Source organism: Rhamphochromis longiceps, linkage group LG2 (assembly GCF_057381845.1).
Source record: "Rhamphochromis longiceps isolate RC_006_pf linkage group LG2, R_longiceps_female_GT1.1, whole genome shotgun sequence".
Taxonomy (NCBI): domain Eukaryota; kingdom Metazoa; phylum Chordata; class Actinopteri; order Cichliformes; family Cichlidae; genus Rhamphochromis; species Rhamphochromis longiceps.
Window position 1 is genome coordinate 15908572 of NC_140558.1, and position 8449 is coordinate 15917020.

Below are 8449 nucleotides of genomic sequence, written 5' to 3' on the forward strand. Positions count from 1 at the left end.
CTCAGTCATCCAGGTCATCGTGGTCAAAGGAGCTTGCAAAGAAAAGCGTCTGGACTTCTTGAAGTAGTTCCCAGACGCCTTAACGCCCACTCACATCCTGGGCCATCTGATCTCAGGAATTCGCATTATAAGGTGGGGCCAGGTTTCACAATGAACTCACCCGAAACTCTGGCTGATTGGGACCCACACCCAGTTTCACACCTTGGCTCAGGCGATTAGAGGATCATCAGGGGGTCCTTTTGTCCCTCTGTGGGGGGACACTCCCACTAGGTTTATATCTGGGACTCTCCACCATTTGACCTTAGAACTGAAGAAGCTTCTCGGATGAGAGGTGAAATGTCTTCAAGTAACTTAAAGAAGTCCAGGCGCTTTTCTTTGCAAGCTCCTTTGCATACAATGTGATACTCTGGCAGAAACTATGGGCTTGGGAAGTAGCAGATCTTAATAACAGCTTAAACTATGGGGTCAGTTTATGAGGAACAACAGTATCACTGCTCTGAACTTCGTCTAAAATTGACAACTGGTAGCTCTTCCTTATCCATAGAGTTTAAAAATAATAGACAAAATATGCTTGTGAAATTTCATGCACACCATGGTACCCATACAAATATGGATTCCAGTGTCCTCAATACACAGAGGTGATCTTTGTAGCAAACACAACATCTAATTTACCTACTTACAGTACCGTATTGTATTCTTACAATGATATTGCTGTCTGAAGGACTATGAGTTGCAGGTGACCAATACCATGCTGAAAAACAAACGCAGTAATGATTTTATGGAGACCATGGGCCATGATCATGACACATATGGCCACTGTTATGGACTTGCTAAGCCATCCCTTTCACAATATCATGCTTTCTTACCTCCCATAGCCCGACCTTGAGGGTGACATTTTAAAGCCACAATATCGTAACCTTAGGGATATATTGTACAGTAGGTAGCTACAGTACATGAGTTCTACTATATTGTATTTGACTTTGAAATAAATCTGGCTTTAAAGATCAGACTTAAAAGCAGAAGTCTGCAAAGACAACATCAAGGATATGATATTTCCCTGCTAGTGGGGTCAAAAAAAGGAGTTGTTTTTTTACAGTTCACAAAAGAGCAAATCACTTGTCTCCATTTCAAAGTGAAATGCTCCAGCAGTGTGGCCTTTGGAGGAAGGCAGATGTTACATAATAAGCCCCCCCCCCCCCCCCCCCCCCGCCCCCTCCCACACACACACACACACACACACACACACACACACACACACACACACACACACACACAATACACAAACACACACACAGAGAGACGATGCTTTAAATACCAATGACAGAGGCAACAGTGTTGGCTGAATAACGTGTAATGTAGTTATGAGGTTACACAATATAATATGGCATATAAATCAGATATATGGGCAGAAACTGTCACACACACACACACACACACACAGGCACTCATAGCATTGAGTAAAGTATTATTCTTCCATTGAGAGACTGGTTTCCAGAGTTATGGCTCCACCTGGACTCACTACCAAATAGTTAGTGCCTGAACTATGGCTTCAAACACAGACTCCCAAACAGTGAGTCGCTTCTTTTTCTTCCTGTTTTAGCATTGTCTACAACCTTTGCATCTTTTCTTACACTTTAATACTTTTTTAGGTCTTATTCCAGTTTTGCCAATTTTCTTCTTCTGCATTTTACACAGCATGTAGAGACTCTAAGATGTAGAATTTTACAGTTACAGCATAGACATCAGCATAGACAGCATAGACAAAACAAAAAAACCCTCGAATAAAAGCAGTAAAAGGTACACATTTGCAACCTTTCCTTTTGATTTTAAAATATTTCCTATATACATTCATGCTTTTTAGTGGGATGGAGTGGTTAGCTTGGTTGGCTCACATAAGATCTTGGGTTCAAATCTTGAGACCTCTTTTGCCCTTTTGCATGATCGTTTTTCACTGGTTGCTCCAGCTGCCCCCCGTAGTCCAAAGCAGGAATATATAAATGAATTAAAATGAGTTATTGTTCATTACATTAATGTAGGTACAAATGGCAAAGGTGTACTTAGTACTGCCCCTCAAGGGTACAGCAACTGTGCTTTCGAGGCTACCAACCACCATTATATACAGCACCACTAACCTTCTGACAAAAAAAAGACCATATTGACCATTAATTGTTATTCAAGCCACTGACGGTGATGAAATGAGTAAACATAATGGTGCTTTGATGTCTTGACAGGTAACAACAACAATGGTTCGTCACAGTGGCCTACGTGTAACATTATTTTCCACATTTGTTTTATTCAGATATATAAATAGTGTGGTAAATTTTTCTAATATGTTCAATTCACAACTATTCTTCGCTCCTGTGCCACACTCTGTGACCTTCTTAAAATACCCGGGGGGTGCATTTTATTAGCATTTCCAGACTGGCCCTGGTACAAGAACCTCCAGGTAACAAAAGTCCAATGTGTACCAATGATTCTGCTTTAGCAGATGTTCTAGCAGAATCAGATGAGAGCTGAGGAGGGGAAGCTGCAGACTGAGGCAGAGAAATGTGGACACTGAAATAAAATGTGTTATTTTGTAATGCTTTGTACAGCGGTGCTGCTATTAGCTGCTAAGTGCTAGCTAACTGCTAAGCTTTAGCCAGACACTAGTGTGCGTTCTCAAATTTAGTGCAGGAAAACAATACCAGGGGTGGTTTATAGGCTAGTGACTACAGGCCTGTAGTTTAAACCAGATGCTAATGGCTGGAGAAAGAAACAATGGGTTTAAACTAACTCCAGCCACCAAATGTCTTGTTCTTCAAAGGTTGCCACTGACAAGCAAGAGGTAAGAATCACAGACTATATAACAAACAAACAAACAAAAAAAGATCTCTGAAAAGCATGACCTTTTCTGCCTTTCATTTTGGATTGAGGGCAGACTGCACAGTACAGTGACCTATTATCACCTCTTGAATATTGAAAGTTTGGATAGACTCGTACTTGCGAACTAGCATCCTAATTTAGCTAATATCTCTGCAGTATAATATATAATCATGTGTTTGACATAACTACAGCACATCTTTGAAAGAACAAGCTCCTATTTTTTTATCCAGCATATTGTTCATTTTTACACAGTTTTCCACATTTAAAATCTAAAGAATTGACATGATGCAAACTATTTTTAGATTTAAGATTTTACTGAGTCACATCTATGATTTACAATTTTGTAAACAAAAATTTGGACAACATTTTCACAATTAGTCTGTTTTAACCACTGCAAAGATCAACCAGTGATTACCAACTCGTGAAATAACTGCTGAAACTGTTCAGTGTGATTTTTTCAATTTCTCTTCCACTACCTGATCAGAGGGTGACCAGATAGTGGTGGCGCCTCGCCTCTGTCAGTGCGCCCCAGGGTGGCTGTGGCTACAATGTAGCTTGCCATCACCAGTGTGTGAATGTGTGTGTGAATGGGTGGATGACTGGATGTGTAAAGCACTTTGGGGTCCTTAGGGCTAGTAAAGCGCCATTCAAATACAGGCCATTTACCATTTTATATGTAAAAGATGGCGGGAGGCTGGCGTCAGCCTCACTCTTAAAGAGGCTTGATCAATTGGAGATCAAATGTTTATGAAGCTGATAGGACAACTCGGGAGGAAGACACGTTAAGGGTAGCAGCACCGCTATATATATATATATATATATATATATATATACATCCTAAGTATATTTTGGGTATTAGAAAACTAAACTACAGTCAAGGGTGCTTAGAATTTTATTAGGAAGTAAGCACACAGACTTAGGTAGGTAAGGATGATCCAGCAGACAACCGAGTCACTTTGTATGCTTCACTAGCTCTAGCCTCCCAACATGCAGTAAACCCTCCAATTTAACCCCCGCCAATTGTTTTTCCCATCTCAAAAATGTGATTCCCTTCTTCTTCATTGCTCCTTGGTTTCCTATGTGCTCCCCTCTCCTCTACTTCCTTTCCTCTTACTCCTGCTGCTCTCTCTCAAAGGCTTGCTATCCACGGGGAACTAGTCTGTCTATTCATTTGGGCCTTCCCTTTGTCATTATTTTCCTGAAAAACCATGAAAACGTTTTCCTGCAGAGCTTGAAGTTCTACATTACTTTTTAAATGAAAATGCTCTGCACTGAAAGTTAAATGTTTTAAATTTCAAGAAAGAGAGGTCTGGGTTTGATAGGTTCTCAGTTGTTTCAAAGCAATGATAAGAAACTAATAAGTGCAATTCATTGTCCCACAAATGTGTCCATGTCACTGGAAGTAGATGGCACATGGACTGGTTTTTGCGTAGCACTTTTCTACTGTATCTGAGCACTCAAAGCACAAGCACTTTTTTTCCTACACTGTTTCTAAGTGCTTCCTATCTGACATTCATACTACGGTGGAAGAGCAACATGGGGTTAGTGTCTTGCCCAAGGATGCTTGGCATGCAGACTGGAATTGAACCACCAACCTTCCAGTTAGTAGGTGAACTGCTCTACCACCTGAAATATGGCAACTTCATATGTGCCTGCTAAATGCTGCTTGTTGGACAAATGGGCTGGATTAGAGAAGCGAGTGGCAGGTACTGAAGAACTACGTAAAAAACTTCAAAGAAACAAATAGAGTATTTGACAGACAGTGCAGAATTTTCTTTTTTTTTTAACACGAAGTGTCACTTCAGTTCTTTGTATGTTATAACCAGTGTTGGGAAGGTTGCTTTTGAAATGTATTCCACTACAGATTACAGAATACATGCCCCAAAATGTATTTTGTAACGTATTCTGTTACGTTACTCAATGAGAGTAACGTATTCTGAATACTTTGGATTACTTAATATGTTATCATGCTTTTTTACAACTTATGAATGTCCTGTTCCTGTGTGATTCATTACTACTCGCAGGCTACTCAATAGCAACTAGATTTTTAAATCTTAATATAAAATGAGTAACAGTAGGGTGGACATTAGGTAAGGCTGCACTTTTTGCAGCGATCTCGTATAGAAAACTATTCCACGCGTATATAAAATAGGTCCGCGGCTCCGAACCTTAGTAAAGGGACCTCTGGCTAACACGTCGGTTTCCGTGTTGGGCGTAGCCGAAAACTAGCTTTACTTTGCTGTCTTGGTCAACTTTGCTGGCGAGAGACAGAGAGGCGTTGAAAGGCTGCTCCAGCGGAACTTATTGTTTAGGAGGAAAACAGGAACACAGTGTACAGTCGAGTCTTAATAGCTTACTTACAACTGGGCTCGTCAGGCACTCTTTTTTGGCTGCAGTGGTTATTATTATATTTACATGCTTCCAGCTCCCGTTTCTGCTCGATGACAACTCATACTTTTCCATTCGCGTTCCTTTTTCTCCCTCCCTCGCTCATAGATACATTACGTGTATGTCAGTCCATTCTCCCTGCAGCACGGACTACACTGCCCATGAGGCTCCATTCTTTAGGGCTATGCCTGTAACACTCTGCTATTGCCTTCATATTAAATCATTTAAAAAAATATTTCTTCACGTCATTATGAGACTCGAGATTGAGACACGGGCATTTGAGCCTCTTAATGCGTGTTTTGTTTGGGTTTCCACCGGTGTGGAATTACAAAAAATAGAGAGGGCATAGCCTAACATATGAAACAAGAAAAGACTGCCGTGTAATCCCTTTATTTCAACAAAGTAACTGTATTCTAAATACCACCCTTTTAAACTGTAACTGTAACGGAATACAGTTACTCATATTTTGTATTTTAAATATGTAACGGCGGTACATGTATTCCGTTACTCCCCAACACTGCTTATAACAATAAGGCTTGCTAAAAGACAGAAGAGTAGCCCACAGACTGGGCTACAGTCTGTGACAACAGAGCTCTCTGCAGGTAGACTGCATCCCTGGATTAGCAGCGGACTGTGAACATGCTACCCCTGCTGGGCCATAAATTTGCTTCACAATGTTTCCAGATTCTGAAATGATTTGCCACACCAGAGTGGTACTCACTATTTGACATACTGTAGGGAAACCTGTATTTGCAAATGGCTCAGTCCCACTAGAATAAAAATATGACGTCAACCTCAGTTGTGCACTGATTGCACAAAATTTTCCTTGCATTTGGCAACTAATTGCAAGTAGTTGTCGTGACAAGGTGATTGAGTGTGCATTACCCTCAGTTTGATTGCAAGGCAATTTTTAAGGTTGTCTGTTAGGAGGCAAATAATCCAAACAAGTACTGCAGTCCACTCAGAGTCACTCACAGACACATACAGTATCTACTCTGTAGTCTGCCTGTTTGTCTGGTTTGCAAATAATTGTCCCTCTGATTTCTGAAAGCAAACAGATTCGTCACATCTGAGTCAGTCTGCAGCTCTGAGCTCAACTTGTTTGCAGCATGTGTCTTTGCAGTAGGAGACTCAACTCAGCTGGTCGTCAACTTGCTATATTTTGGTTGTATTTCTACATAAGAGGAAGTTTAATGAATCTATCCTGCAGGAACTACATCACTGTTTGTGGAGGAATTTCTCAATTACTGTTTCAAGTCAAGGAGATTCTGGCTGGACTCTGGATATAAGTTTTTAATGTAAATTCTTGTTTAAAGTAGCAGATTTGCACAGTTTTGATGGTGACAGATTTTCAGCAGACAGGAATTGTGTCTTGTCATATAAACACTGTATTATCACACAAAGGCTATGTAATTTGCATTCGTAAATTGATAGCAGACTGATATCAATTCCTTTTTTCTGCATTTATACACCATTTTGATGCACCCAAGTTACTTTGAAGACAGAAACTGATTATGAGTGAGTCACAGGCTTTGAAATAGCCCAAGAATTACTGTGGCCTCCAAAGGCCACTTTCTCACTTTGACTACATTTCAGAACCTGAACTTTTTCACATTTACTGAAGTAGTTAAATCAGTACTTCCACTTTTACTGGAGTAACTTTTACTAAAGTACAGAATGTCTGTACTTTCTGTTAAACTTCTTTATACTGGCAGAGGATTTTCACTGGTCCAGCCCACTTAAGATCAAAATTAGCTGCTTGTGGCCCATGACGTAAAATTAGTTTGACATCATGAACTGTCTCCATTTGCAGAAGCTTGCCAAATCTGTCAGTTTTACAAAGCTCTTAATGATGAAACCACATAGTATTCTAATTAGTAAAACAAATCTAAATTGTTATACTTTCATTTTATGTTGATGGAGCTCAGAATCTACAGAAAACATTCAATAGCACATCTGACTTCCGACTTAATGCCATCAGTAATGCAGAATTTAGAAATGTACCTCTGGTCTCGCAGTAGATGTGGTATTGTTTTCTAGACTTCTTGTACTCAAAATTGCGTACTGTAGAGCTGTGGAGCCACTGAATTGATTAGACTAGTAATTTGGTTAAGGCAGAAGTTAAAAAAATACAAGCTTAAAATAGCTAAGGAGCCTTGAATTATGTTGTAAAATGAACTTGGGGGAGGGGGGTAAAACCTCCCTAAATGTGTTATATTTCAGAACATAATTTGTTCTCATCATCTGCTCATATCACGCCTCACCCATTTTTCAACGCCTTTATCACTTGCTGTCTTCTATTCACTCTCCCTCTCCCTTCCTGTCACTTTCATTGAACACTCACTTTTCTTTATCCCTCCATCTCATTTCCACCTCTCTCCTCTCTTCAGGACTCCTGTCGTGTAGCAGTAAGTGATTAGCATAATTCCCCCTCATGTAACAGATGGCACTTCTACGTCAGGGACCCTGCTCCTTACCGTGACAGTGTTACAGCGCAGAGAGCTCACAAATGGAACTGACATGGAACTTCTGCTAAACAGAGCACATTTTTGATAAGAGGTAAACATGCAGTGTGGTCATAGAAACAAAATGATTGGTGCTCATTTGTAAATAGAGTGTGGCCTCTACTCATGTTTTATGCCTGCCTCTCCTCATTACTGCTGAGTGGTAGGTCTTGTGGAACGTCATATTAACCCGTAAGGTTTAAATTGTTATCAGTGATGACCCCCAAACCCCAATCTTTGCAACTTAAAGACAAGAAAAAGCAAACAATGTCGGATGTGTATCAGTTAAAATTATGTTTGTCCCCTGATAGCTTAGAGTTTGGGTTTGGGTCATCTCTGATGATGGCTTATACCTCAGAGGGTTAAGTAAAAAATATCTGCAAATCAGTGGTTCCATTTTAGCAAATGATTTACTGTCAGCTGTCACCCAAATAAGTTAGCCACAATTCAGCTGCTGCTTGCCAATTACAATACCAGGGGTGGTTTATAAGTCTGGCTGCTCTCAGGAAATGCCATCCCTAATGAGAAGATATGATTCCCATTCGTGAGAAAAGTGCATTTAAAAATGTGTGTGTGCAAATGCATACTTTGCAAGAGTGTGAGCTTTAGGCCTTTATGGTGCTGAGTGGAGTATACCTACAGTACCAGTAAAGACTTTGGACACATTACTGTATTGTTTTCTATACTGTTGA